Source organism: Octopus sinensis, linkage group LG24, assembly GCF_006345805.1.
Source record: "Octopus sinensis linkage group LG24, ASM634580v1, whole genome shotgun sequence".
NCBI lineage: Eukaryota > Metazoa > Mollusca > Cephalopoda > Octopoda > Octopodidae > Octopus > Octopus sinensis.
Window position 1 is genome coordinate 10,008,427 of NC_043020.1, and position 22,500 is coordinate 10,030,926.

At 42.1% G+C, this 22,500-nt stretch overlaps 1 protein-coding gene across 4 annotated transcripts in view; it reads right to left on the reverse strand.

The window, feature by feature from the left end:
* The window catches only part of LOC118767734 (testicular haploid expressed gene protein-like), an 80,806-nt gene extending 69,977 nt beyond the window's left edge, over window positions 1-10,829 (reverse strand). For 3 of the 4 annotated variants that reach the window (XM_036512789.1, XM_036512787.1, XM_036512791.1), the window contains exon 1: window positions 10,591-10,828. The gene's annotated coding sequence lies outside the window, so the exon portion shown is untranslated. Of the gene's footprint in view, window positions 1-10,590 lie in introns of all 4 variants that reach the window. The other variant, XM_036512790.1, reaches the window with a different exon arrangement.
* Between the last annotated feature and the right edge of the window lie 11,671 nt (window positions 10,830-22,500).

The following is a 22,500-nucleotide window of genomic DNA, read 5'->3' on the forward strand; positions in this document are numbered from 1 at the left end:
CAGCCACTCCTGCGCCTATTGAGCATTTCCAAGAAAACCATAAATCGGAAAAGTCCCAGAAATATCACCACCACCACCATCATCATAGAGGAAGGTTGGCTCTTCATGGCGAAAGATCTGACTCACATCATCCGGTCTTTCCAATGTTGTGTGTGTATGTGTGTGTTTGTATGTGTGTGTGTGTGTGTGTGTGTGTGTGTATGTGTGTGTGTGTGTGCGTGTACGCGCGCGCTCGAGTGTGTACGTGCGCGTATGTTTATGTGTGTGTATGTTTGTGTATGCGTGTATTCGTTTGTGCGTTTCTGTGTCCTTTTTTTGTCTTTTTTCATACTACCACGAATATCATTGAAACATAATTTAATGGGTACCCATCCTGTCGCTAACCCTTACCTGTTTTACAAGTAAGGGGTCTCCTATTTCACATGTATTCGAAGACGCAAAGCAAGCAGAACGATTGATTATTATTATTCTCTTTTACTCTTTTTCTCTTTTACTTGTTTCAGTCATTTGACTGCGGCCATGCTGGAGCACCGCCTTTTAATCGAGCAACTCGACCCCGGGACTTATTCTTTGTAAGCCCAGTACTTATTCTATCGGTCTCTTTTTTGCCGAACCGCTAAGTGACGGGGACGTAAACACACCAGCATCGATTGTCAAGCAATGCTAGGGGGACAAACACAGACACACAAACACACACACGCATATATATATATATATACATATATACGACAGGCTTCTTTCAGTTTCCGTCTACCAAATCCACTCACAAGGCTTTGGTCGGCCCGAGGCTATAGTAGAAGACACTTGCCCAAGGTGCCACGCAGTGGGACTGAACCCAGAACCATGTTCTTGGTAAACAAGCTACTTACCACACAGCCACTCTATTATTATTATTATTATTATTATTATTATTATTATTATTATTATTATTGAGTGAGAGAGCAATGCATGCCATCAAAGTGACACTGGGGTAAAATATACGAAGCCCAGTATACCCATCATGACTACCCGTCTGATAAGGGTACACTAAGCACATGCATCACAACCATATGTGTGCAACATGGTGATCTCATATCACGATAAACAGCACATGACCTTGCAGGTGGGGCCCAGTTAGAATTTTCTTCAGGTCGAGTAGCCCATCCTGCTCAAAAGGTCCCTGAAGAAGGGTTGCTTTAGGATGTTGAACGAAACACCCATGTTTCCAGAGGTGAACTATTCAAACCCCAAAGAATTCCTCTCAACACATGGCCATGATGCTCCCCGACTACTTCTTCTCGTGATCAGAGATGCACATATCGTCAGCCACTAAGGGACATACTCAACTGGTTAAGGTCAAACAACTGACAAGCAAATCTGTGGTATTGAGCAGAATATTTTCTGTAGCCCATCTTATTATTATTATTATTATTATTATTATTATTATTATTATAACAAACTTTTTATTATTATTATAACAAACTATCAAAAGTTGTCAGCTTGTGTGACGAGTGTGGAAGATAATTATTTCATAAACGTCAGCCTGAAATCAGTTTGCCATGGGAAGCAAATAGTAATTTTTTTTGTTTCGTTATTGTCAATATAGGAATATTTCATCGCACTATGTAGCTTATTATTATTATTGTGGAGACGCAATGGCCCAGTGGTTAGGGCAGCGGACTTCGATTCCCAGACCGGGCGTCGTGAGTGTTTATTGAGCGAAAACACCTAAAAGCTCCACGAGGCTCCGGCAGGGGATGGTGGTGATCCCTGCTGTACTCTTTCACCACAACTTTCTCTCACTCTTACTTCCTGTTTCTGTTGTACCTGTATTTCAAAGGGCCGGCCTTGTCACTCTCTGTGTCACGCTGAATATCCCCTGAGAACTACGTTAAGGGTACACGTGTCTGTGGAGTGCTCAGCCACTTACACGTTAATTTCACGAGCAGGCTGTTCCGTTGATTCGGATCAACCGGAACCCTCATCGTCGTTACCGACGGAGTGCTTCCATCCATCCATCATTATTGTATTACGCATGCGCGGAAGTGTTCGTTCGACTAGGTGCTACTGGCTTAATTACGCACGAGCTAGTTAGAGAAGGGGTGCGTATTATACACAAGGTTTAGCTTTTTTCAGAGGAACAGCCCCCTAAAAATCCCTGCGTATTATACTCAATGGCGGACTATACTCGAGGATTTACGGTAGTTCTAATACGGAAATGGATGAAGCTCTGTTACAGTGGAGAAAGCTACGTTTGTCAGTTTTTGATACAGATGAGGATAGACGGAAAGAGAGTATAGGGCATTCTGCGCTCAGATGTTACACCTCAGCTCTCTCTTTGGATCATTTCCTTTTGAACGGCAGTTTTCAACACAATTTCTAGTTAACTATAAACACTTTAAAACTTCGTATACTGGTAGAATGTGTCAAAATAAAACATTTTTTCCTCTTGGCTTTCTTGATAAAATTGTACGCTTTCCGTACGTATACGGAAAGCGTGTGTATAAAATTATAGAATTATTTTGTTTGTTAATTGTTTAAATTATTTTCCATTGCTTTCGTTTTAGCCTTCCGTTTTTTTTTTTTACACGCGTAACAATTAAATTAATTTAACAATTAAGAAAACAAAATTTAGGGTTAGGGTTAGGGTGAGGTTTAGGGTTAGTGACAGGATGTTGTCTCAGTTTTAGACGCAGCAAATGATTTTAGCTCAATTAGAGGCGATTCATTGGTTAAAATTCGAAAAATTAATCTACGTTAAACAAACGAATTACAATTTTATCAAGAAAGCCAAGAGAAAAAAATGTTTTATTTTGACACATTCTACCAGTATACGAAGTTTTAAAGTGTTTAGTTAACGAGAAATTGTGTTGACATGTGCCGTTCAAAAGGAAAAGATTCCTCTCTTTGATCAATTTTCAAGGTGTCATCTACTTTCCGCAAGTGCGAAATTCTCGGGGGACTGGATTGATGCCTTGCCTGTGGCCAACACTGGCGGTCCACTTAGTGTGAATGAGCTCCAAATCTCCATTGCACTCAGAGTGGGAGCCGACGTCTGTGGGGGACTGACATATCGCTGTGGTAGGCCCCCTCGACTCCACAGGCCTTCACATACTGTCTTGTCCCCGAAATGCTGGTCGTTTCGCTCATCACACCGAGCTAAACTTAATCAGTAAGTGGGCCCTGGCTCGCATGAATACTTATTTCTTTACTACCCACAAGGGGCCAAACACAGAGAGGACAAACACGCGGATTAAGTCGATTATATCGACCCCAGTGCGTAACTGGTACTTATTTAATCGACCCCGAAAGGATGAAAGGCAAAGTCAACCTCGGCGGAATTTGAACTCAGAACGTAACGGCAGACGAAATACTGCTAAGCATTTCGCCCGGCGTGCTAACGTTTCTGCCAGCTCGCCGCCTTAACCCCATCAGTTCTAGAGCCAGTATGATGATTATTCAGAAGAGGTGGGAAGAGACCAGATGGTCTTACCCTTTGTCTCTAGGTAAGAGGTAGGTGCCTCATCTGGAACGTCACAATCTGTGACTCCTTTACGCCCCTCCCACATCCTAGATGCCGCGGTAAATGTGAGGGTCACTGCTTTCGTAGCCGAACGGAACATCCTTGCTTGTCGGTGAACCATTTCTTCCAGCCTGTGACGTTTGAGACGTTTGGAGGGGGCTGGGCCGTTAACAATGAATTTCGTTGTCGTCGTTAGGAGGTTTGCTTCAGAGGTGTCACGTGATGCTCGTAAGAATGCTTGGCTGTACCAAAGCCTTAGCCTCGCCATCGCCCGCGCGGTAATGCCACGATCGTGTTGGTTTGCTTCAGTAGGTTCCCTTGAACCTTGAGGTGTTCGACGAATTGATGCACTTAGTGTTGAATTGATGCTTTTTCTCTTCTTTTTTCTTTTCTTTCTCACGTTAGTGTTCTTCGATTTGGGATTTGGATTTTAATGTGGTTTTGTATCATATACTAGCAGTATCGCCCGGCGTTGCTAGGGTTTGTAAGGGAAATAACTATATAAGCATTTTTAGAGAGTCACTTCCCTTATAGATGCCAATTCGGGCTTTCTTAGCCATTTCTGTTTTGGTGTCTTCAAGCCATGAAGTCGTTGTTCTAAAAGAACGCTGGTCTCCTTCACAACGCATTACGACGTTGATTTCTTTACACTCCCTTCCCCACAGCTTCACGAGGGAGGGAAGGGGGAGAAGCAAACAGGTGCAGCTGTGAGCGTGGACGCCAACTCCGCCGCCATCGACACACGATGCATTTTATGCATTAAAATGGAATAAAAAATGATGTTAAATTATTTTTAAAATCGTAGACTCATCGTTGACGCGCGCTAATAGCCAGACGGGCTCGATATGAATCACGACTATAAGATACCCGAATTTGGTTAAACTGCACCGTAAAATGTGGGAGGAGTTAGGAATCTAAATCGAAGGGGACAGACACTCACACAACTAGAGTTTTATATATATAGATAGATATACCATATAATACGTGATATGTAATTATTAAATTCAAATTTTAATTTTAAAAACCAAACTAAGGATCTTTTCGGTTTGAACGGCAGTTTTTTCTAGCGGTGTCATATGAAATTGTCACCCGTAATTATGACCCTAGTATCGATCTATTGCATTTCAATCTGTTTTAGAGTTAGAGTTAGGGTTAGGGATGGGGGGAAGGGCATCTTTTTTTATTCACAAATGTAAATAAACCCAATCTGTTTCTTAAACGAGGGACATATTCATACGGCACAGAATGTTTTTTTACCTTAATACACGTCATTGATTGGTTGAAATTGCAGAAATTGAAAAAAAATATATCTTACAAACTATAGAATTTTCTCAATAAAGCCAAGAGAAAAAGATGTTTTATAAACACATTCTACCAGTATACGAAGTTTAAAAGTGTTTAGTTACGTGGAAATAATTTTTAAAAAACTGCCGTTCAAACCGAAAAGATCCCCAAACTAACAAAAAAAAAAAAAAAAAGGAACTGTACAATGTATTTTAATTTTAGATAATCTTTAAAGATATTTGATGAAGGGATATGATATTACAAATACATTTTTTGGCGATCTTTCGTCTCTAGTAGACCTTTCCGTCGATTTCCGTACAAAATTTTTTTTTTTTTTACATATGGGCTTGCGGGAACTTTTGAAGTAATATACATACATATACACATACACCGAGTAAAAAATTTCAGTTATCTCTGTCTCTTCACACATACTAACAGAAGCACTTCACTTACACAACATACTGTCTGTCTCCCACACCCCATCAAAAACACACACACATGTACATCAATGCTTGCCATGCACGGTAACTTCAAAAGAACTTCCCTCGTCATAAAATGGCTTTCTCTTAGTCTCTTTCGCTCTCATTACTTCAAAAGTTCCCGCAAGCCCAGATGTAAAAAAAAAAAATTTTTTACGGAAATCGACGGAAAGGTCTACTAGAGACGAAAGATCGCCCATTTTTTGATATTCTTTTGAGAAGGAAAGTTTATCAGGCCAGTTACTTTGCCTAACTATCATTACTCCACGGCGAAGGAAAAAACGCGAAACTGAATGGTTGTTAAATATAGAACTGTTTATTTTCAGGTCCCAAGAGTGTGTGTGTCATGTATTTTATTTAGTTTTAGGTAAATGCTTAGAGATGACCTTTAAAGAGACATAATATCGCAAAGACTTTATTTTTCTTGACATTCTATCGGGAAGTTGATTGGGCCACTTACAACCCTAACTATAATTGGAGGCAGAAAATAGCATGAAATTCGGCGGTTGTTGAGTGAAATACAAATGTTTGTTTTTCTGAGACACAGCGATGTTTTAATGCATGGGTACACTGGACGGATCTTTTCGGGTTGAACGGCAGTTTTTTCTAGCGGTGTCATATGAAATTGTCACCCATAATTATGACCCTAGAATCGATCTATTGCATTTCAATCTCTTTTAGGGTTAGGATTAGGGTTAGGGGTGGGGGGAAGGGTATCTTTTTTTCTTCACAAATGTAAATAAACCCAATCTGTTTCTTAAACGAGGGACATATTCATACGGCACAGAATGTTTTTTTACCTCAATAGACGTCATTGATTGATTGAAATTGCAGAAATTGAAGAAAAAACCCCCACAAATATCTTACAATCTATGGAATTTTCTCAATAAAACCAAGAGAAAAAGATGTTTTATAAACACATTCTACCAGTATACGAAGTTTAAAAGTGTTTAGTTACGTGGAAATTATTTTTAAAAAACTGCCGTTCAAACCGAAAAGATCCCACTGGACAGTTGCCCAAGGGCCTCACGCATTAGGGGTCCCAGTTCTGATTTATGTATGCTATAACTTGCTGCAATAAATAATATTACAGGGCCCCATTGCATTGACTTGCTGAGAAACAGATAATACTAATAAAACGGTGCCATTGAGAAAGTAAGCGGCACAATCAACTTCCGAAAGAATACCACGAATGTCTCTGCAACATCAATGTCCCTTTCAAGTTGAGGTTCTCAACCTTTCTTTTGCCTGTGGACCCTGCTGGGATCCCCTCGTTGATTCCTATTGTACTCTACTGCACCTCCATAACTATTTGAAGTTTCAAAAATTCCATTATATTTTTAGAGTTAAACTTTATTATAAATTGTATAAGAAAATTGTTAAAATATTTTGCGTAATTATGGCACTTTGTAAAATGTGCTGCTTTTCACTGAATTATAGCAAATTGGGCGATCTTTCGTCTCTAGTAGACCTTTCCGTCGATTTCCGTAAAATTTTTTTTTTTTTTTACATATGGGCTTGCGGGAACTTTTGAAGTAATGAGAGCGAAAGAGACTAAGAGAAAGCGATTGTATGACGAGGGAAGTTCTTTTGAAGTTACCGTGTATGGCAAGCATTGATGTACATGTGTGCGTGTGTGTGTGTGTGTGTTTGATGGGGTGTGGGAGACAGACAGTATGTTGTGTAAGTGAAGTGCTTCTGTTAGTGTGTGTGAAAGAAAGAGATAACTGAAATCTTTTACTCGATGTATGTGTATATGTATGTATATTACTTCAAAAGTTCCCGCAAGCCCATATGTAAAAAAAAAAAAAAATTTACGGAAATCGACGGAAAGGTCTACTAGAGACGAAAGATCGCCGCAAATTGTAACAAACAGAATTTAATTTGATAAAACTACACACAATAAATATTCACATTGGTAAATGCACATAGCATAATTTATCGATCCCATCTTACACCTCTAAAGCTTACAGATTTTGAACAACTAAATTTGACGATCCTTCGGTATACGTACCGTAAGTACCAGAAGTGGCTTTGTTTACATTTCTGAACATAACAGAAACCCTTTTCTCCCACCCTTAACCCTAACACAAACCCTAATTCTAACCCATACCCCCCCCCCATATATATATATATAAACACTTTCTTGAAATGTATCCGGCACTTCCGGTACGTATACCGAAGTTACGCCCTAAATTTTATATGGAACCTCAAGGGTCATGTTGGACTCCGCTTGAGGACCAGTTTTAAAGGTTATGGTCTATAGCAGTCTTCTTAAAATCCTGCAGTGCTTCACTGCTGACGTGTGTGGTCAGGTTTTGTCAACAGCATGAAGACTCTATCGTGAGGTAAACAACAACAAAATAATTCAACAACAATAACAAAATTAATAAGAGAACAATGCACCCAACCCACCCAACAATAAACCCTGCGGGCGCAGTACCGTGTTTGCGAAAGAAAAAAAAATTCATTTGTGGCTGCCAAACATTGATACCATCACCAATCTAAACAGTCAAAGTGGAATGTTACGACCAAGGATTGCCATTGACGGCGGTACGTTCTGAGTTCAAATTCCGCCGAGGTCGACTTTGCCTTTCATCCTTTCGGGGTCGATAAATTAAGTACCAGTTACGCACTGGAGTCGATGTAATCGACTTAATCCATTTGTCTGTCCTTGTTTGTCCCCTCTGTGTTTAGCCCCTTGTGGTTAATAAAGAAATAGGTATTTAGTCTGCCGTTACGTTCTGAGTTCAAATTCCGCCGAGGTCGACTTTGCCTTTCATCCTTTCGGGGTCGATAAATTAAGTACCAGTTACGCACTGGGGTCGATGTAATCGACTTAATACCTATGTCTTTCCTTGTTTGTCCCCTCTGTGTTTAGCCCCTTGTGGTTAATAAAGAAATAGGTATTTAGTCTGCCGCTACGTTCTGAGTTCAAATTCCGCCGAGGTCGACTTTGCCTTTCATCCTTTCGGAGTCGATAAATTAAGTACCAGTTACGCACTGGAGTCGATGTAATCGACTTAATACCTCTGTCTTTCCTTGTTTGTCCCCTCTATGTTTGGCCCCTTGTGGTTAATAAAGAAATAGGTATTTAGTCTGCCGCTACGTTCTGAGTTCAAATTCCGCCGAGGTCGACTTTGCCTTTCATCCTTTCGGGGTCGATAAATTAAGTACCAGTTACGCACTGGAGTCGATGTAATCGACTTAATACCTATGTCTTTCCTTGTTTGTCCCCTCTATGTTTAGCCCCTTGTGGGTAATAAAGAAATAGGTATCTCCAGGAACATTAGGGTTGTCAGAATGGTTTATAGTCTACAATAAAATACTTCGAGACATTCCTATTTAATTGATTTCATTAAGTAAACCAGTCTCCATAAAACTGAGGCCACGAGTCCATATCTACGAGTCGATATTTACATACGTATACATATAAGCCACATTTCGATCAGCTTGATCAACGGAGATCAAAACAAACCGAAATGTGGCGTAGATTATATTGATTATCGATTTATAGACAAAAGGTCACAAATTATGTTCGTGGTGGTAGAAGCGATCATCGACCATCCACAGCTGTAGCTTTCAACCGAAGTCCATTCTGCCTTTGGGGATCCATATAAGATTTGTTAAAAGTTATACTTCTGTAATTCACTGAATATTTTAACAAGGCGATCTTTCGTCTCTAGTAGACCATTCCGTCGATTTCCGTAAATTTTTTTTTTTACATATGGGCTTGCGGGAACTTTTGAAGTAATATACATACATATACACATACACCGAGTAAAAAATTTCAGTTATCTCTCTCTTTCACACATACTAACAGAAGCACTTCGCTTACACAACATACTGTCTGTCTCCCACACCCCATCAAACACACACACACACACCTGTCCATCAATGCTCCCATGCACGGTAACTTCAAAAGAACTTCCCTCGTCATACAATCGCTTTCTCTTAGTCTCTTTCGCTCTCATTACTTCAAAAGTTCCCGCAAGCCCATATGTAAAAAAAAAAAAATTTTTTTACGGAAATCGACGGAAAGGTCTACTAGAGACGAAATATTGCCTTTTAACAATTTTTAAATACAATTTCTAACATTTAATTATAAAAATAGATCAGTTTTTGAACAACGTCTGGCTACGAGGGTCCATCCTAGTAAAATATAAATCAAAGGGGTCTATAGGTGAAAAAAAAAATGGTTGAGGAACACTGATCTACAGAATTTGATGACAGAATTAGGGGATTCGTAACTAAAGGTAAAGACCCCCTTCGGTCATGAATGACCATGGGATTGCACCTAGAAAGTTACCCTCCTAGACACAAGTCTGGGCAAGGTTGGTTATGGAAGACCAGCAGTCGCCCATGCATACCAGCCTCCCCTCTCCACGCCACCAGTGTTATCCAAGGGAAAGACAAAGGTCGATACAGCTTGGCACCAGTGACGTCGCAACTCATTTCTACAGCTGAGTGAACTGGAGCAACGTGAAATAAAGTGCCTTGCTCAAGAACACAACACGCAGCCCGGTCCGGGATTCGAGCTCACAACCTCACGATCGTAAGCTCGACGCTCTAACCACTGAGCCATGCGCCTTCGTAACTAAAAGCTACATAAATGTAGGTTTAGGATTCTAATATAGGACAATGGCAGCAAGAGGCAACGTTTTGAAGGCAAAGATACAATCGATTAAGTCTACCTGACTATGGCGAAAGTAAAGAATACGTACACAGGGTGTTTAGGGTCAGGGTTTTTGTTGCGCCGAAAACGGGTGGCGTAAGAATTTTGCCCCTCGACAATTAATTTATTAATCATCGGAAGTATCAAAGACAAATGTGTTTCAGATGAGAACATGAATCTGTCAGTCGCTTTCCCCAACCTTGCTGCAAATAGTACGGCATTTTTGTTTTAGTTTTACCATTTCAATGACGGAGTTTAATAATCCGTTAAATTCAAAATTTTATTTAACATTAACAAAGAATCCATTTTGTATATTTTGGAGTCACAGAAAACGGAGAGGGAATCTCTTTAAGAACCTTAAATTTGCTTAGAAAACTTGATTTAGAGTTATATATAAAAGAAAATAAGTTTCTTAATCTGTTGACAACAAAGAAAGCATCGGTAAATTTAAGAAGACATCGGTAAATTTAAGAAAACATCAAGTGTTTGGTCACATATACAGAAATACGAAAGCTATGCGTTACATGATGAGAATGAAACTGAAAGTAATTAGCATCTCTTTTTTAAAAAAATTTTAAGAGGACAGGAGATAGATGGATGTTCAAATAAGTAATATATATATATATATGCGTGTGTAAATAAGGGCTTACCACAATTTGATGGGCCAAAATTCCCATTTCTTGGTATATGTAGACCTTTCTATACGGAAGGACAAAAGTCGAACTGCAAGGCGAAATTGTCATGTCATCGAACACGTCACAAACGGTTTCATCGTTGTCTTCTTCGAAAATATGATTCAAGTTGGTGATGATGGTATTGCTTTTGTTGTTTGTCTTTCTTTGATAAATATTAGGATATTATTTTTTTTTTCTTTTCTTTTTATCATTGTCTTTCGTTTTGTTTTTAACAATCTAATCTCGCCTGTCGATTTGCACAAACGCGCGCGCACGCACACAGGCAAGCAGGAAAGCAGGCAGACAGTCAGATAGATAGATATGTTTCTTTATTAGCCACACAGGGCTGAACACAGGCGGCGGGACAAATTACAAAGTAGGGCTTTTCATTATAGGGAGAAAAAAAAAAAGAAAAAGTGGGGTAGGTTTTCGAGATCTTTTCGGTTTGAACAGCAGTTTTTTTTCTAGCGGTGTCATATGAAATTGTCACCCATAATTATGACCCTAGAATCGATCTATTGCATTTCAATCTATTTTAGGGTTAGGTGTTGGGGAAGGGTATCTTTTTTTCTTCTCAAATGTAAATAAACCCAATCTGTTTCTTAAACGAGAGACATATTCATACGGCACAGAATGTTTTCACCTCAACAGACGTCATTGATTGGTTGAAATTGCAGAAATTGAAAAAGGAAAACCAAAACAAATATCTTACAAACTATATAGGCGCAGGAGTGGCTGTGTGGTAAGTAGCTTGCTAACCAACCACATGGTTCCGGGTTCAGTCCCACTGCGTGGCATCTTGGGCAAGTGTCTTCTGCTATAGCCCCGGGCCGACCAATGCCTTGTGAGTGGATTTGGTAGACGGAAACTGAAAGAAGCCTGTCGTATATATGAATATATATATATATATATGTATGTGTGTGTGTGTTTGTGTGTCTGTGTTTGTCCCCCTAGCATTGCCTGACAACCGATGCTGGTGTGTTTACGTCCCCGTCACTTAGCGGTTCGGCAAAAGAGACCGATAGAATAAGTACTGGGCTTACAAAGAATAAGTTCTGGGGTCGATTTGCTCGACTAAAGGCGGTGCTCCAGCATGGCCGCAGTCAAATGACTGAAACAAGTAAAAAGAGTAAAAAGAGTATAGAATTTTTTCAATAAAGCCAAGAGAAAAAGATGTTTTATAAACACATTCTACCGGTATATGAAGTTTAAAATTTTTTAGTTACCTAGAAATTATGTTAAAAGCTGCTGTTCAAACCGAAAAGATCCTCAATCTATTTTAGATTTAGGGTTAGTTAGGGTTAGGGTTAGGGGTGGGGGAAGGGTATCTTTTTTTCTTCTGAAATGTAAATAAACCCAATCTGTTTCTTAAACGAGGGAATATTCATATGGCACAGAATGCTTTCATCTCAATGGACGGTCAGTGATTGGTTAAAATTGCTGAAATGCAAGAAATTCTAGACGAAATATCTTACAAACTATAGAATTTTCTCAATAAAGCCAAGAAAAAATGATGTTTTATAAACACATTCTACCAGTATACGAAGTTTAAAATTTTTTAGTTACCTAGAAATTATGTTACAAAGTGCCGTTCAAAAGGAAAAGATCCTAGATTGAAATGCAATAGATCGATACTAGGGCCATAATTATGGGTAACAATTTCATACGACACCGTTAGAAAAAAAATCCCATTTTCCCCAGGTGGATCACCCTCTACACACCATTTCTTATCTTCCTGTCGAACTATTACCTTGACTTTCATTATTTAGAATGTAAATCAATAATCTTAATTTAACGTACATTCATATATTTGTTTAACCTCATTCGCTATTGTTATAATATATAACGTGGTTTGCTAGTCGTATTTCGTATTTATTATTAACACACCTACAAACATCTTTTACTTCTGCTTCAATTATTAACAGTTTTTTCGTCATCTGATTTTTCCTTTAACATTTTCATACTAATTTGGTTTACAGCCGACTTCACAAATTCAGTAATTTTTCTACTTCTAGAGAGAGTCATTCTCTTTTAGTGCCTTACTAGCAGCATAGCCCGGCGTTGCCCGGGTATGTAAGAGCCCCTAGTAGGCAACGACTAATCCCAATCTAGTCCTTTCCCTCTAGGGAACAAAGGCGCATGTGTAGGTTGCAATGTCTTCTCTTCACTCGAATACTTCTGTGTATACGATGTTCCTAGCTGTCCCTTTGGGCGAAAACATGAAAACATCATTGCGCCTCTCAACGCGTGAACAGCCCACGTAGAGTTGACCGTGGGCGAAGCACTGTTCGCCCAACTGTAACCCAACTGTAGCATTTGGCCTTGGGATTTATTGATGGACATTGCGAAGCAGAGTTTAACAGGAAACTGAGAACGCCTGAAGTGGATTGGTAGGTCAGCGCCTGACGGTTGAAGGTGCATGTGTGGAATGAAGACGTCCTCTCCCTTCCCACGACCGGTAAGTATTGTGGCCGTTATTAAATGTGGTGGCAAATGTTTCACAACCAGATGTGTGCCGTTGCACTGTTTAGGTGGAACCAAATTCCTGATGAGCATAATGGGCGCACCGACTTTTAACTTCAGGATGTGTGGCGGCAGGCCTGGCGGTTCAAGTGAATTCAGGAATTCAACAGGATAATCGGCAAGCTCGGCGGGGTCTGCTGTCCTATCAATAGATTTGTAGACGTGGACATCACCAGGAATAGCTTCAAGTAGCTGGATATTGATGGAGTTGAGAGTTGAAAAGGTCGAGTTGCGGCTCCTAGACAGTCTGTGGTTTGTGTTTCTGATTCTCGACCCCATGTCGAATTTATCGATTTTTTTCAGAACTGGGGGAACTTTTCAAAATTTTCGCTGCGTTAGTTTTGAATTATGACATTGGGCTATGTGTGTGTCAAGTTTCATCAGAATCGGTTGAAAGCTGTGGTCATGGTGAGGGTACAACCTGACAGACAGACAAACTGCCGTTTATATAGAGAGAGATTATTTAACACACTCACTGGTAAAATTTCCACTTATTTCTTATTTTTTATTTTCTAAAATTTTCGTTGCGTCTTGTAACCTTTTCAATAGTCAAGACTATTGAAAAGGTGGCAAGACGCAACGAAAATTTTAGAAAATAAAAAGACGAAATAAGTGGAAATTTTCCCGGTGAGTGTGTTAAATATTAAGGCACTAAAAGAGAATGGCTCTCCCTAGACACAACAGAATATGCTTCAACACACGAACTCATATAAAGAATCTTGCAAACCAAATCCAAAAACGAAATCTTCTAGAGTTTCACCAATTAACTATAATAACCTCAAAATCTTACAATATGAGGGTGTGCTGAAAAGTTCCTGGTTTGGGGTCAAAGATAATACAGGAGGATCAATTAATCATGATTTTATTCAACATATAGGCGCAGGAGTGGCTGTGTGGTAAGTAGCTTGCTAACCAACCACATGGTTCCGGGTTCAGTCCCACTGCGTGGCATCTTGGGCAAGTGTCTTCTGCTATAGCCCCGGGCCAACCAATGCCTTGTGAGTGGATTTGAAAGAAGCCTGTCGTATATATGTATATATATATATGTGTGTGTGTGTCTGTGTTTGTCCCCCTAGCATTGCTTGACAACCGATGCTGGCGTGTTTACGTTCCCGTCACTTAGCGGTTCGGCAAAAGAGACCGATAGAATAAGTACTGGGCTTACAAAGAATAAGTCCCGGGGTCGATTTGCTCGACTAAAGGCGGTGCTCCAGCATGGCCGCAGTCAAATGACTGAAACAAGTAAAAGAGTAAAAGAGTAAAGAGTAATATTCCCAAAATCAAACCAAATCAAATCAGATATCAGAAAGCAGAACCAAAATTGAGGTCGATCAACATCAGTGGAAATTGCAGCTGTGGTTAAGCAAACCATCTGATCGTGGTCGTTGTCAGTGACGCCCTCTCTGGCGTCCGTGCTGGTGGCACATAAAAGTACCATCCGTTCGTGTCCGCTGCCAGCCTCGCTTGGCCCCCGTGCCGGTGGCACATAAAAGCACCATCCGTTCGTGTCCATTGCCAGCCTTGCCTGGCCCCCGTGCCGGTGGCTCGTAAAAGTACCATCCGTTCATGGCCGTTTGCCAGCTCTGTCTGGCACCTGTGCAGGTGGCACGTAAAAAGCACCCACTACACTCACGGCGTGGTTGGCGTTAGGAAGGGCATCCAGCCGTAGAAACACTGCCAGATCTGACTGGGCCTGATGAAGCCTTCCGGCTTCACAGACCCCAGTTGAACCGTCCAACCCATGCTAGCATGGAAAACAGACACTGAATGATGATGATGATGATGATTCCCCTCTCAGATTCACTCACTTATTGCAGCGGTCCTTCAGTTTTTCTAAGCCCTGTAACTCAGAAGGTTGGGCCTCCAGCCAGGCTTTTCATGAGACCCTTAAAGCCGGGAACTTTTCAGTGCACCCTCGTATAACATTATCATCATCGTTTAATGTCCGCTTTTCATGCTAGCATGGGTTGGACGATTTTGACTGAGGGCTGGCATACCAGATGGCTGCACCAGGCTCCAGTCTTGATTCAGCAGAGTTTCTACAGCTGGATGCCCTTCCTAACATCAACCACTCCGAGAGTGTATTGGGTGCTTTTAAGTGCCAGTCAGGCGGTACTGGCAACGACCTCGCTCGAATCCTTTTATACATGCCACCAGCACAGGTGCCAGAAGGCGATTTTGGTAATGATCACTCTTGAATGGTGCCCTTTTACATGCCCACTGGCACGGAAGCCAGTTGGCTGCTCTGGCAACAATCACGCTTGGATGGTGCTCTTGGCACCCTACTAGCACGGGCACAAGTGCCAGTAAGGCGACGCTGGTAATGATCACGCTTGAATGGTGCCCTTTAAATGCCACTGGCACGGAAGCCAGTTGGCTGCTCTGGCAACGATCACGCTCGGATGGTGCTCTTGGCACCCTACTAGCACGGGCACAAGTGCCAGTAAGGCGACGCTGGTAATGATCACGCTCGAATGGTGCCCTTTAAATGCCACTGGCAGTGAAGTCGGTTAGCCACTGTCAATGATCACGGTCGTATGGTGCTCTTTGCTCCCTGCTAGCACGGACGCCAGTCATCGAATTTGATTTCGCCTTTGCATATAAATTCAAGCAGGTATGGCTGTAGTTAAAAAGCTGAATTTGCAACCTCTTGGTTTCAGGTTCAGTCCCACTGTGCCGCATCTTGAGCAATTATCTTCTGCTGTTTCCATAGGTTAACCAAAGCCTTACCAGTGAATTTGGTTGCCAGAAACTGTATTGAAGCCCATTGTGTATATGTGTGTTTGTGTCTGTCCTGCCTATCCACTTGGCAACCGGTGTTGATTTATTTACGTCTTCCTAACTTAGCAGTTCGACAAAAGAACCCACAGAATAAGTACCAGATTTCTTTTTAAAAATAAAAAAATAATGGGATTGATTTGCTCAACTAAAATCCCTTAAATGCGGGGCCCCTGCATTGCCGCAGTCCAATAATGACAAGTAAATGATATAAAACGCACGCGTTTTACCATAAGAAAATGATCTTTGTATTTACGGAGATGTACTTGTATAGCAAGTGACCTGATCTGAGATCGTGTGCCGGAACGAAAACAATTGCAGCATGGAAGGTGTTTGTAAGCCATTTAAGAAACACACAAAAGCCGTTAGTTTCACTTCAACATATAAATTTAATTTGCCAAAATATTTTCGTCGCTTTGAGACCGCGACCTGTTCACCGACAAAATTCCGTTGTGGTCTTTGTATTTATCAGCCAAAACCTTAACCTATAGAAATAACGTCTCTTGATTTAGAAATATCCAAATGTTAATTACTAATTACTTCCCTTCGCATTAAATTTTAAATAGTTTCACTCTTCAAACTTAAGTCATTAGATGAACTATACATTGATAATGTTTAACCTTATATGTGGAGGTGCAATGGCCCAGTGGTTAGGGCAGTGGACTCGCGGTCATAGGATCGCGGTTTCAATTCCCAGACCGGGCGTTGTGAGTGTTTATTGAGCAAAAACACCTAAAAGCTCCACGAGGCTCCGGCAGGGGATGGTGGTGATCCCTGCTGTACTCTTTCACCACAACTTTCTCTCACTCTTTCTTCCTGTTTCTGTTGTACCTGTATTTCAAGGGGCCAGCCTTGTTACTCTCTGTGTCACACTGAATATCCCCGAGAACTACGTAAAGGGTGCAAGTGTCTGTGGAGTGCTCAGCCACTTACACGTTAATTTCACGAGCAGGCTGTTCCGTTGATTCGGATCAACCGGAACCCTCATCGCCGTAACCGACGGAGTGCTTCCATTAACCTTATATGGAATTTAATGGTCCTTCTTTTGAAATTCTTTCTCTTTCTTTAAAAGCAAGTCAAGAACTCATCTTTGTTTTGTTGGATTTTATTGAAATTTGGTGGCATTGGGTGTGACAGCATACCCCACCATACGCCGCTGATACATCCATACACATGCACACACACACATATATAGGCCCTTCCACCACAGTAGTATTGATACCAGTGCTGGTGCCAACATGTAAAACACTGGTGATAGTGTTACATAAAAAGCACCCATTTACAGTCTGTTGGATTTGGAAGCACTCCATCGGTTACGACGACGAGGGTTCCGGTTGATCCGAATCAACGGAACAGCCTGCTCGTGAAATTAACGTGTAAGTGGCTGAGCACTCCACGGACACGTGTACCCTTAATGTAGTTCTCGGGGATATTCAGCGTGACACAGAGAGTGACAAGGCCGGCCCCTTGAAATACAGGTACAACAGAAACAGGAAGTAAGAGTGAGAGAAAGTTGTGGTGAAAGAGTACAGCAGGGATCACCACCACCCCCTGCTGGAGCCTCGTGGAGCTTTTTAGGTGTTTTCGCTCAATAAACACTCACAACGCCCGGTCTGGGAATCGAAACCGCGATCCTATGACCGTGAGTCCGCTGCCCTAACCACTGGGCCATTGCGCCTCCTTACAGTCTGTAAAGTGGCTGGTGTTAGGAAGGACAACTACACACAACATAACCACCAAAGGTACTAACATAGCTGATACTACCATTACTAATACAACAAACTCAACTGTTACCAACACTGACACTACTAATACTACTATTACTACAACTCGCACTACCACCTACCACCAGTGCCAATCTCACCATCACAGCAATCAATACAATGACCACCACCACCACCACCACCACCACCGCCGCCACCACTACCATCATCACTACCAACACTGTTACTACCCTTACTGTGATTACTAATGCTGTTACCACCACCACCACCAACAACAACAACAACAACATTTCTACCACCATCACCATCACCACCACCATCACCACCACCTCCACCACCACCACCATCACCACCATCTCCACCACTACCACCACCACCATCACCACCATCACCACCACCTCCACCACCACCACCACCATCACCACCACCACCACCGCCGCCACCACCATCATCACTACCAACACTGTTACTACCCTTACTGTGATTACTAATGCTGTTACCACCACCACCACCACCACCACAACAACAACAACATTTCTACCACCATCACCACCACCTCTACCACCATCACCACCACCTCCACCACCACCACCACCTCCACCACCACCATCACCATCACCTCCACCATCACCACCACCTCCACCACCACCACCAGCACCAGAATCAATATTCCACCACCATCCTATTTCCGTCACCACCGCCATCATCATTGTTCCCTTTCATGTCCGATATATTGCTATGGGAACTGCATAGAATGAAATACACACACACACACACCTTTTCTATATTTTGCTTGTTTCAATCATTAGACTGTGGCCATGCTGGGGCACTTCCTAGAAGAATTTTTAGCTGAAAAAATTGACACCGGCCCTTTTTTTTTTTAAGCCTTGTACTTATTCTATCAATCTCTTTTGCTAAACCACTAAGTTATGGGGACATAAACACACCAAAACTGGTTGTCAGGTGGTGATGGCAGACAAACAGTTCATCTTTGTCGACACCTGGGGTCTCCCTGAGGACATCGTCACACTTGCCTGCTACTAATCATCATCATCATCATCATCATCGTTTAGCATCCGCTTTCCATGCTAGCATGGGTTGGACGGTTCAACTGGGGTCTGGGAAGCCAGAAAGGCTGCACCAGGCTCCAGTCTGATCTGGCAATGTTTCTACGGCTGAATGCCCTTCCTAACGCCAACCACTCCGTGAGTGTAGTGGGTGCTTTTTACGTGCCAGACGAGGCTGGCAAACAGCCACAATCGGATGGTGCTTTTTACGTGCCACCAGCATGGGGGCCAGGCGAGGCTGGCAAATCTAAAGTGGAACATTCACTGACCCTATTACTTGACTTGTTGAGGACAGTGAGCCCCTGACGACATTCTAAGTGCCAGGCGTCCAGTCTTGGCCTATCCTTTACCCAAAACTGCAGCTCCATCAAGGAGACGAGCTGCTAAAAGGTGTGTCTCACAAACGGAGCCCACACACGTTCACCTTCTAAAAATCGCTACAGGTGGCACAACCTGAGTGTGTGTCTGTACATTAAAAGCCATGGTATGCCTAAGTCAAGGCAGCGAGCAGGCGGAAACGTTAGCACGCTGGGCGAAATGCTTAGCGGTATTTCGTCAGTGTTACGTTGTGAGTTCAAATTCTGCCAAGGTCGACTTTGCCTTTCATCCTTCTGGGGTCAATAAATTAAGTACCAGTTGCACACTGGGGTCGATGTAATCGACTTAATACCTATGTCTGTCCTTGTTAGTCCTCTCTATGTTTAGCCCCTTGTGGGTAATAAAGAAATAGGTATGCCTAAGTCACCATGCAAAGGAAGTTGGTAGTAGACCGACTGACCACCTGACCATTGGAACGCATCCCTTCCACAAGAAAATAAACAGGATAGGCTCCAATTTAATCAAGCAGTAACTGGGACATGGCATGACAGTCAAGCGATAAATAATGACAGAGGTGATGTAGGCATTCACCACTTCTGCCTGACCTTTCAGGGTCAACTTCCTCTCTGCCCATTTCTGGGTAAGAGAGAGGTCACCCTGTTTGTCACTTCTTCCCAGTTCTTATCCACCTGGAGGTCGGGACCAAACCAGACCCCAAGCAGTTTAATTGGTCTGTTAGTCAGTCCAGCACCTAACAGCATCAATCTACTTTTCCACAAAGATGAAGAAGAATTAAAATTGGCAAGAAAAATTGTAAAAAGAGATGGGAGGATAGCTCTAAATCCTCCGTCTGATGTGATATGGGATAGAAAATATCACAAGATGCATGGTAACATACCATTGCATCAGAGTCGAGTCTTGACGGATGGAAAATGCTCCTGAGAGCCAAGTACAAAAATGCCTTGGGCATGTGTGGGATCAAAAGACCCACATCACCCAAGGAAAGAAGTTTGGAACTACTGAGGTGAGATTTGAGACGGAAGAAGATGCTGCCCTAACCACTAGGCCATTGCAATCCCATTGACTTGGCATTGATTTTAGCCCCTGCAACTGACACATATTCTTTTACTATGGAACCAACCATCTCCACTTTGGAGGAATTCGACATCATTGGAGTAGGGCGATGTCCCCTCCTCCTCTTTCACTTAACCCCTTTTTTGTCACTGTGATCCATTGATCGTTCAGCTCCTCTTTCTCCATGTCATTGCAGTTGATGTTGGTTTGGGAGGAAGAGCATTCAGGAGAAACTTGCTTTTCCATGGCAACCAGGGGTAAACACCTTATTTGTCTTGGTTCAGGAGTGAGTGTGAGTGTGAGTGTGAGTGTGAGTGTGAGTGTGGGTGCAGGAGTAGGATTCTTGAGCACTTGTTTATGATTTTGCACTCGTGGTGTTTGCAATGTTGGCAGCAGTGGGAATTTATCTTTCCTTGTTTCGGGACAGAAAGCCTTTAATTGATTTACAAATCCAAATGTGTGGTATCTTAGCTTTCTGCTCTCCTCAAACACTGACAGGTGAGTACCTATTTCTTTACACACACACACACACACACACACACACACACACACACACACGTGTATGTATTGGACGGACCTCCGTTTACTGAATTTACTCACGAGGCATTGGTTTATATAGTAGAAAATACTTGACCAAGGCACCGCGCAATGGGACTGAACCTGAAACTGTATGGCTACAAAGCAGTTGCTTAACCACATAGCCATGCCGACTTCTATCTTATATTAGCCAATTCTTATGTTTTATATATTTTATATCTTAATACTTAACTCGTATCTATTTCTTTGCTACCCACAAGGGGCTAAACACAGAGGGGACAAACAAGGACAGACAAACAGATTAAGTCGATTATATCGACTCCAGTGCGTAACTGGTACTTATTTAATCGACCCCAAAAGGATGAATGGCAAAGTCGACCTCGGCGGAATTTGAACTCAGAACGTAGTGGCAGACGAAATACCGCTCAGTATTTCGCCCGACGTGCTAACGATTCTGCCAGCTCGCCGCCTTAACAGGTGAGTACCATCCAGGAGATCAATTAGATTGGGCAGCTGGTCGATATGTTCCTGCTTGCATTGGAAAGTCAGTTCCATACCTATACCTAACCAGTTTTGCTTAGGTAGTTTCTTGACCTCCAATAATGTGACTTCATCTTATTCAAAAACCTGCCAAGATAGCTGCTACTAAACAGGTAATGCATATTTCTGGTGGCCCATTCAGCATCCTAATCTTGGCAAGGCACTGGCCACAATAACTGGGGATTAAAAAAATTGTCATTCCTCAAAGTGGTTGAGGAATTACATCCAGCATCTTCTTCCGTCCCAAATCTCACCTCAGTAGTTCCAAACTTCTTTCCTTGGGTGATGTGGGTCTTTTGATCCCACACATGCCCAAGGCATTTTTGTACTTGGCTCTCAGGAGCATTTTCCATACGTCAAGACTTGACTCTGATGCAACGGTATGTTACCATGCATCTTGTGATATTTTCTATCTCATTTCACATCAGATGGAGGATTTAGAGCTATCCTCCCATCTCTTTTTACAATTTTTCTTGCCAATTTTAATTCTTCTTCATCTTTGTGGAAACTTGCTATATTTCCCACCGCTGATGCAAAAGATGCAGAGGTGATATCTACATTTTTATGTTTCATTTCTTTCGTATTCTTGTTGTTGTTGTTGTTGCTGCTGTCTTCTTCTTCTTCTTCTCTTCTCTTCTTCTTCTTCTTCTATTCTTCTTCTTCTTCTTCTCTTCTTCTTCTTCTTCTTCTTCTTCTTCTTCTTCTTCTTCTTCTTCTTCTTCTTCTTCTTCTTCTTCCAATCGGGACTCATGCCATTAGCCACAAAGAATAATCTCTAATTCGAGCCTACTCTAAGCTACAAAGAAAGCAAGCGGCAACTCGGTAAATGGTGGCTTTTAATGGGTGGAGAACTGAACCATCCTGGGGTACAAAGGATTCGCAATCTAGACTAGGGTCTAAAAGTTTACCATACCATAGTGGGTTACACCATCGTTCCTCTGCTTTGTGGAAGAAGTAGGAAGAAAGAGTACAGTGGGGTTCACCTCTCCCTCTGCCGGAGCCTCGTGGGGCTTAGGTGTTTTTGCTCAATAAACACTCACAGTGCCTGGTCTGGGAATCGAAACCGCATTCTTACAACCACGAATCTGCTGCCTTAACCACTGGGCCATTGCACCTCCACTGTTCCTGCTGTTGCTGTTGAGCGAACGGTTTTCATCCCAGAGCTCGCAAGATGGGAGAAGTCTGAAACGTGGTCCTTTGCTCTTCGTAAGACCCGCAGAAGAGAAAGCAGGTCAACCCCCGACACCAAAAGCATCGACGGATGGATGAATGCGCATCCAGGCTCAGCGGTTGCATAGGAAGTCGGGGACAAGAAACAGGGAGAA